Below are 8,771 nucleotides of genomic sequence, written 5' to 3'. Positions count from 1 at the left end.
AGTCGGTAGAATTAGGAAGATAGTCAGTAGGTTTAGAAAGAAGGGTGAGAATAAGATTTGGAAAAAAGTTCTTTACCAATAGGGTTTCGGTTAGAGAGTGAATATTAATGTCAGTCCATGTTAAGTGTCAGTCATAATAATGAATATGGGAAAATATGTAGGAAAGGAGGTATCAATAGAGACATTAGGAAATCAGGCAAATTATTAAGTGAGTCATAGGATTAGGCATTTTCAACAGGGTTGAGGTTGAATATATAACCTTAGGAAGAAAGAAATATGTAGTTACCAATAGAATTGATATTTGAGAGCATTAGGCAACCTGGACATGAATGTTTTTAGTAATCCATGCTCACTTTCCATTTAGGCTTTGTTGAAAATAAATAAAATAGGTACTTGTCTCTTTCTGTTTTTCTGTATGCTTAAGAAAACACTCTTGAAATCTTGAAAACTTTTTGCTAATCTTGTTCCCAGAATGTGCTGTCCCCAACTGCCAAACTGCAGAATGTACACCCTCACCTGTTTACACGCAAACCACCCACTCGCCCTGACCCATCAATAAACTTCCCTCCCTGCCCTCTTCAAGAAAAGTATATAAGCTCTGCTTAAGCTGTTCTCAGTGCTCTCTGCTCTATTCAAGTGAGCTCTGAGCCCCAGAATTTTGGACGCTTTGCTGTTGTATGAGACAGTCTCTTGGTGGTCTCTTCCTCCAACGGACGCCCGACCATTACATCTGAGGGCCCCAGCGAGTTCCAGCAGCGTTGGACGAAAGACCCCCAATGGGCTCCTCTCAGGGTAAGTAAGGCGCCACTTTCTTGTTTCAGGTTTCAGGTTAGGGATGGGCAAAATGGCTATTGGTGATGAGCATGAGCTCTCTCTGACGGTGGCTGACAGAAGTGTCACAGAGCCACAGGCCACGTCTCTGGGGGACGCCCCAGGGAACTCGGGAAACCGAGTAACATAGTCTCCTAAACTCAGTGATATTTTGATTTGGATTCGGTATTGCCAGCCCATCAGGTTTTCCTGGCTACTCAGTCCTGTTCTCAGTATTGGACGTCCATTGCCTGTCTTTATTGTCTTGTCTGTGTCGTGTGTCATTACTTTCACTATTTGTGTATCTTTCATATGGGACAGAGCACTTCAATGCCTCTGTCCCTGACCCTTGAACACAGGACCAAAGTCTGCTTAAAGGCTCAGAATCTTCCTTTTTTTCAGTAAAACATCGGATCTGGAAGACTCTATGTGTCTCAGAATGACCCACCTTTGGAGTCGGATGGCCCCCAGAAGGATCTTTCTACTTCACACTAATTCAAAAACTCAGAGATATTGTCTTTCAGCCGGGGCCACATAGCCATCCAGATCAACAGCAATATATCTTTAGTTTGCAGGACCTCTGCAAATCTCCTCTTCCATGGGTGAAGCCTTTCCTTGTCCCTGTCCCTGCTCCTACTGGTTCTCCCACGATTCTATCACTCAAACCCTCTGCTCCCCCTCCTCCACCCTCTGTTGTCCCTGAGTCTCAAGACTCTACTGGACTCTCTTCCCCCTCCTTATGCCCTGCCCTTGTCCTCCAACCCCAAACACCCTCTAAGTGATTCCCCTGCTGCTGACTCAGACTCTCCACCATTGGAGGAATATAGGCCAGCCCAGCACCATCCAGGTGACTACCCCACGGCACACACAGCCCCTCCTTCCCTGGAGGTAGCTGGCCCGGCCAAAAGAACACAAAGTACTCGCCAGTGGGGATTAAACTTTGAAGTGGATACAGGGTAAGTATACTCAGCCCTTAATGCCCCATTGGGCCATCTATAAAACAAAAAGGACTCTAGTTCAAGGGGCTAATGGCAGTAAATATGGGGCTTAGATAACTAAGAGGACCATGGACCTGGGGAAAGGAAAAATCCATCACTCGTTCCTAGTAATCCCAGAATGCCCGGCCCCATTGATGGGCACACATCTGCTCAACAAGCTCCAGGCCAGAATAACTCTTAACCCTGAAGGCCCCCAATTGAAATTTCTAAATCCTTCAGTAAAAACTCTTATAGTCACGTCTTTTACTATGTCAGTAGAAGATGAACATCAACTCATCACACCCCCCCCAAGACTGATCAAACAGGCAAGCTACCCCGGAAATGGATAACAGATTACGCAGATGCCTAGGAAAAAAACTGCTGGGTTACGCCTAGCCGTGAAACATCCTCCATAACAGTGGAGTTAAAAACTTCAGCCCCCCCTATCAATGTCAAAAAATATCCTCTGAGCAAAAAAGCTAAAGATGGTATAAGGCCCCATATTCAGAAATATCTGGCCTTAGGGGTCCTAAGGCCCTTTCATTCGAACTGGAACACTGCCCTGTTACCAGTATAAAAATCCAGGAACCGTGGACTATCGCACCATTCAAGACCTAAGAGAGATCCACAACAGAGTGCAGGACATTCACCCCACAGTACATAATCTGTACAATCTGCTTAGCACTCTGAACCATGAGCGGAAATGGTATACTGTTCTGGACTTAAAAGATGCTTTCTTTTGCTTGCCTCTGCATAAAGATAGTCAGTTGCTATTTGCTTTCGATTGGGTAGACCCAGAAACCGGGACGTCTGGTCAACTAACATGAACTAGACTCCCACAGGGGTTCAAAAACTCCCCCACTCTCTTTGATGAAGCCCTCCACAGAGACCTCAACAACTTTAGAACTAAGCACCCTGAAGTCACCCTGCTTCAATATGTCGATGACCTGCAACTTTCAGCCAACACCAAGGAAAATTGTGAATCTGGAACCCAATTACTATTATATGAGCTTGCTCAACTCTGGTATAGTGCTTCTGCCAAAAAAACCCAAATTTGCCAGCAAGAAGTAATCTTCCTGGACTATTCACTTAGGGGCAGTAAACGATGGCTCACTGAGACCAGAAAACAATCCATTGAGCAGATACCACCCCCAACTAACAGCAGACAACTCAGAGAGTTTCTTGGGACTACTGGCTTATGCAGGTTATGGATACCTGGGTTTGCATCCTTAGCTGCTCCTTTATACCCGCTGTTAAAGAGAGATGCCCAATTCTAATGGACCCCTGAGCACCAGCAAGCTTTTGATAACATCTAAGGACACTGACACTGAAACCCTCAACTTCACTGAGCCCAGCTTGCATTTTCAGAAAGCCCTAAACTAAGTTAAAAATGTACATCAACTCACTCACCTTGGTTCAAAGAAACTGCAGGCATTCCTGAAGGATCAAGAACAGAGTTTTCCAATAACCGACTCAGAGCGAAAAGAAATAACTGAACGGGTAACAAAAGCCTGCCGGGTCTGTCAATTGGTTAATGCTTACCCTTCCAACTTCCCTGCAGGAAAGCACCTATAAGAAACCAGACCAGGACAATTCTTGGAAGTGGACATTACTGAAATTAAGCCAGTAAGTTATGGATTTAAATATCTCCTAGTCTTTGTAGATACATTTTCAGGATGAATTGAAGCCTTCCCCACAAAAAAAAAAAAAAAAAAAAATGGCACAAATGGTGGTCAAGAAGATCCTGAAAGATATTTTTTTAAGATACGGACTGGCTAAGGTAATAGGGTCTGATAATGGACTGGCGTTCATTGTCCCGGTAAGTCAGGGATTAGCCAGGACCCTGGGGATTAATTGGAAATTACATTGTGCTTATAGACCCCAGAGCTCAGGACAGGTAAAAAAAATAAATAAATAGAACCATTAAAGGGACTTAACAAAATTAAGCTTAGAGATCGCCATAAAAGATCGGTCTATGCTCCTGCTTTATGCACTGTTTCATGCAAGAAATACTCATACTCCTCTGTTTCTTTGTGTAACCTCACCGCCTATGAAATTCTCTATGGTCCCTCCTCCAGTAAGGGACCTAACCCAAACTCTAAGACCTAACGATCCCTTCCACACCCCCTTGCTTGACAGACTTAAAGCTCTTTAAAGAAATCAACAATATCTGTGGAAACATCTGGCCACTGCCTACCAACCTGGAGACGAGGGGACTCCATATCGATACCAAGTAGGAGACTTCGTCTACATTAGACGACATCAGGTATCATCCCTGGAACCCCACTGGAAAGGACCATATAAGGTGCTACATATAACACCTACAGTGGTAGATGTAGACGGAATCACTTCATGGATCCATGCCTCTCATCTCTGGCCTGTGCCCTGTCCAAAATCTAGCTGGAAACTGGAAAAGACTGGTAACACTTTCAAATTGTGTATTCGCCATGTGGATAGGGCTACAGACTCTCCCCTTGGCCAAGAGTAGTCCTAACCCTCATCAGCCTGTTCAGCAGTAATGGCTGATCACAAATCCTACTGTACAAGAAGTATGGTCTATCTTGCATACATCCCCCTTAGGGACATCGTGGCCATCTCTCCACCCAGACATTTGTCAGCTGGCTATAGGTCTTTCCTATTGGGATATCCCTGATGAAGGGGATCCCACTAAAATTCCAATAAATCCCTTCCATACCATAGGTAATAGAAACAAACATTATGGATGTAGGGACACGTGAGCCAGATGCAGGTTGGCTAGCCTAGATTACTATGTTTGCCCAGCGGACTAGCAAAGCCACAAACAGACATGGCTTTGTGGGGGAAATGCCAACTTCTTCTGTAAGTCATGGGAATGTGAGCATACAGGGGTGCCTGGTGGAACCCAAACTCCTCATCAAATTCAGTACACAGCATTGGCCATATTACCAATTACACAACCAATACCGATGGCCCCCAGAGGGTTCTCTAGATCCTCAAATTCTGCGTGACCTTTTTAACTTCGGCAAGTGCTCAAAAGGGTGGAAGGAAATTCCCCTAAGTGGAGGCATTTTCCCTCCTTCGCTCACATCCTGAACTATGCTTATCCAATAGATCCTCACCCTCAGCTTTCTGCTCCAGACTCTCTGCTGTCACTCCCACCTCAGCAACCTGATTTCTTCCCTCCAATTACTAGATCAAAAACCAAACCACCGGATCTCAGACTATTGCCCCCTTGCTGAGGTAGCAGGTACTGAGGTACCCATCCACCCACTCACTACTCTCTTCTCCTGTCAGTGCCCGCACCAGGTCCCACCGGGTCCTCTTACCAGCTAACCCAATGCTCAAACCAGCTAAGGAGAGCCCTCAGACCCCTATCCAAAATGTAATGAAAATGGCCTTTAAAGTTGCTCTGTCATCACTGAAAACAGGTTACTAAGAATTTAAAGTCCCTCACAGGCTTTTTGGGATACTCACTCCGATCTTCCCCTCTGCTCTATCTGTTCTCCTGCTTAAGTTTTGTTGCCTGGAAAATTCCAAACCCCTTTCCCATTATTCTTTTACGTCTCTCTTTCCTCATGCTCAGACCCAAGGTGCTGCTCTCAGACCCGCCTTCCCCATCTTCCCCGTCTATACCAGGCCCACAGAAAAGTCTTAACTGACCTTCTCCAGCAGTCTTCAGCATGACTGACTTTAGGACTTTCAGCCAAAGAGTCCCTATAAAAGAGTTCAATGTAGATAAACTTCCCATTTTCGTGTTGCCTTGTTCTATTTGGCCACTGGCTGGAAAAATCAGCACTCCTAAGCTAGACACCCCCTTACTAGTTTTTCACAAAACATGTGAACAAGGCCTCTGGCCTTGAGCTGGGGCTTCACAGAGATGGTTACATTTCTAAGATAAATAAGTTACCAAATGAGCTCCATTGTTACAGCTGGCAGTGAGAAAAAAAAAAAGAGAAGAAAAAAGCTCTCCCCCTTCAGGTGTCCTTAAAATGTTAACTTGCCCAGAACAGAGGAAAAAAAAAATAGAAACGAAAACTTCTTTTTGTGAACTTCTGCAGACTGTGAACTTCTGAGCCCCTTCCCTTACATGTTGGGTACAAAATTATGAAACTACCTAAACTTGGAGATCAGGTGACTAATTGATTACAACAGAAGCAATGCCCTCTAAATCCGTTGCAACCAAATAGGTCTGTTTTGCTGTCTTTGGTGCTATCTTAGGTGCCTTGACTTGTCCGTCCTTACAACAGTATAATTCTATATACTTAAACATTTTTTTATGTTTTCATAAAATGGTCAACAGATGTGATTAATTATGTAATGTTCAGATGTTTCCCAGAGTGCTCTATCATGAGGCAGGTTAATTTAAATATCAAATAGGGGGGCATACAACCCGGTTCCTCTGGGAACCTGTATCCCTCACTTTAGCCATCCTATTAGGAAAAGGAGCTGCTGCAGGGGTGGGCACAGGAATCACTGCCCTAGTCCAAGTGACACAACAAATTACCCGATGAGAAGCAGCAATAGACCAAAATTTAAAGATATTAAAAACCTCCATCACAGTTTTATAGGACTCTTTAACCTCTCTCTCTGAAATTGTTTTACAGAACATGCGAGGGTTGGACCTCCTCTTCATGAGAGAAGGGGGATTTCATGCTGCATTGAGGGAAGAAAGTTGTTTTTATGCCAACCATACTGGAGTTGTTAAAAAATCTATGAGTAAATTAAGAAGACGCCTAGAAGAGCATCAACAAGAGAGAGAGGCAGAAAAAGGGTGGTTTGAGTCTTTGTTCACACAGTCCCCCTGGTTAACTACGCTTTTATCAGCCCTGTCCAGTCCATTAAAGCTGAGAGCCATCAGCCAAGTAGGTATGACAATTTCCTTGCCAGCGTACCCCCATGTTTCTTTAGTGGAAGGACTCATGGAAATAGGACATTTTGCAGGACATTGCATGTAAGGTGACCTTTCTCAAGGACCAGGGCGGATCTGTGTTTAGGGTGTTCCCCCTTTAGAATAGGGTGGTTTAGCATAATAGGAGATTAGGGTGTTCCCCCTTTAGAATAGGGCGGTTTAGCATAATAGGAGATTAGGGTGTTCCCTGTTTAGAATAGGGCGTATCCTGCTGCTGAGTTCCTCTTGAGTTCTTAGGGTCAGACAGTATTTTTGGGAGACAGAAGCACAGTGGTGGATTTGGGCAGAGTGTGGATTTGGGCAGAGAACATGGATTCCCCCAGAACGTGTTTGTAGACAGTATTTTTGGGATACAGAAGCACAGTGGTGGATTTGGGCAGAGTGTGGATTTGGGCAGAGAACGTGGATTCCCCCAGAACGTGTTTGTAGACTGCCGGTGTGAGTTTGGAAATAAAGAATTGCTGTTTGAATCTACAAAGCTGTGTGGAGACTCGTGATTTGTGCCCAGCCAGAGACTGCGGCACATTAATAATTCTCATTTCATTGCTAATTGTAGGACCCTGTTTGCTCAACCATCTAGTTTCCTTTCTACAAGCTTAAATTGGATAAGTTAAACTTCTGGTAATCAGACAACAATATACCTCACTAGAAGACATAAAATGTGAGACCCCCCAATGCTCATTTTTATGATTAAAATTAACCAGAATAAGAAGTGGGGAATGAAAGGTTAATAAAATATGTACTTTTAACTTCCTGTTTTTGTGTATGCTTAACAAAATACTGATGAAATCTTGAAAACTGTTTGCTAATCTTGTTTCCAGAATGTGCTGTCCCCAATTGGCAAACTGTTGAATGTACTCCCTCTCCCATTGGCATGCAAACCACTCACTCGACCTGACCTATCAATAAATTTCCCACCCTGCTCTCACCACTTAAATTGCATAAGCTCTGCTTAAGCTGTTCTTAGGGCTCTCTTCTCTATTCAAGTGAGATCTGAGCCCCAGCATGCTGGACCCCCAATAAACCCTTTGCTGTTGCATGAGACAGTATCTTCGTTGTCTCTTCTTCCGACGCTCGCCCGACCATTACATTGGTACAATCATAAGTGTGAACTTTCCTATGTGTGTCCAGAATATTACTATAATAAAAAGTATATGTGGATCAGGTAATAGGAGTTTTTCTTCCACCATTTCTGGGAGCAATATTTTGAAGATATATGAATTAGTATTTTGGGTAGAAATAGGTGTACCATTTGTCTATGAATATAGAGATAATGCATGAATAGACAATAGTGTGAATAAATAATATTACTGGTTCCAACTTTAAATAATGGATTGAATTGATATCTGAAAATATACAGGAAACCTTATATTGATATAATACATTTAATCCTACCCGTTATACATCTGAATGAAATATTAGGGTTATGGATTTTCATGAAGAGTGTTTGACTTTTGCTGCAAAAGTGATTATAGAAATTGAAAATAATGTGTTTGGAAAGAAGTCTCAAAAAAGAGCAGTCCAGAAACCTGGAGGTATACATATTTTCTGAACCAGGAAGTGATTTAAAGTGAAACAAACGCCTATATATTTGCTAACTTGTGGATGATAAATATATACGATGATGTGCAGAAATTGAAGAAATAGTAATGTACCAGTGTTGAATAAAAATGAACGTTAAAATACACATCATGTCCCATAGGAATCTACTTGAATTGATGTTAAACTGCGTCCGTTAATGTAGAAATATTAGGATTTGTATGTACCATTCACTGAAGTTAGTTTTCAGTACTAGGAAACAAATATGTATTTCAGGTAGATGAATATTTCTGAGAATAATCTTGTGAAAAGTTGATTATAAATCCACATACATGAACATAAATGAATTCATGGAGTGTATAATAAGACTCATACATTTCATATTTTGAAAAATCTGGAGAGTATATATATATATATATATATATATATATATATATATATATATACACACACACACACACACAAACTGAGACTATAAAAATAGCAATATATATCCCAATTGAAATTCACCATGAAATATACATCATCCACAGATTCAAAAATATGCATGTTACTGA

Source organism: Callospermophilus lateralis, unplaced genomic scaffold (genome assembly GCF_048772815.1).
Source record: "Callospermophilus lateralis isolate mCalLat2 unplaced genomic scaffold, mCalLat2.hap1 Scaffold_331, whole genome shotgun sequence".
In the NCBI taxonomy this organism is placed as follows: domain Eukaryota; kingdom Metazoa; phylum Chordata; class Mammalia; order Rodentia; family Sciuridae; genus Callospermophilus; species Callospermophilus lateralis.
Note: the sequence above shows the minus strand (reverse complement) of the source record.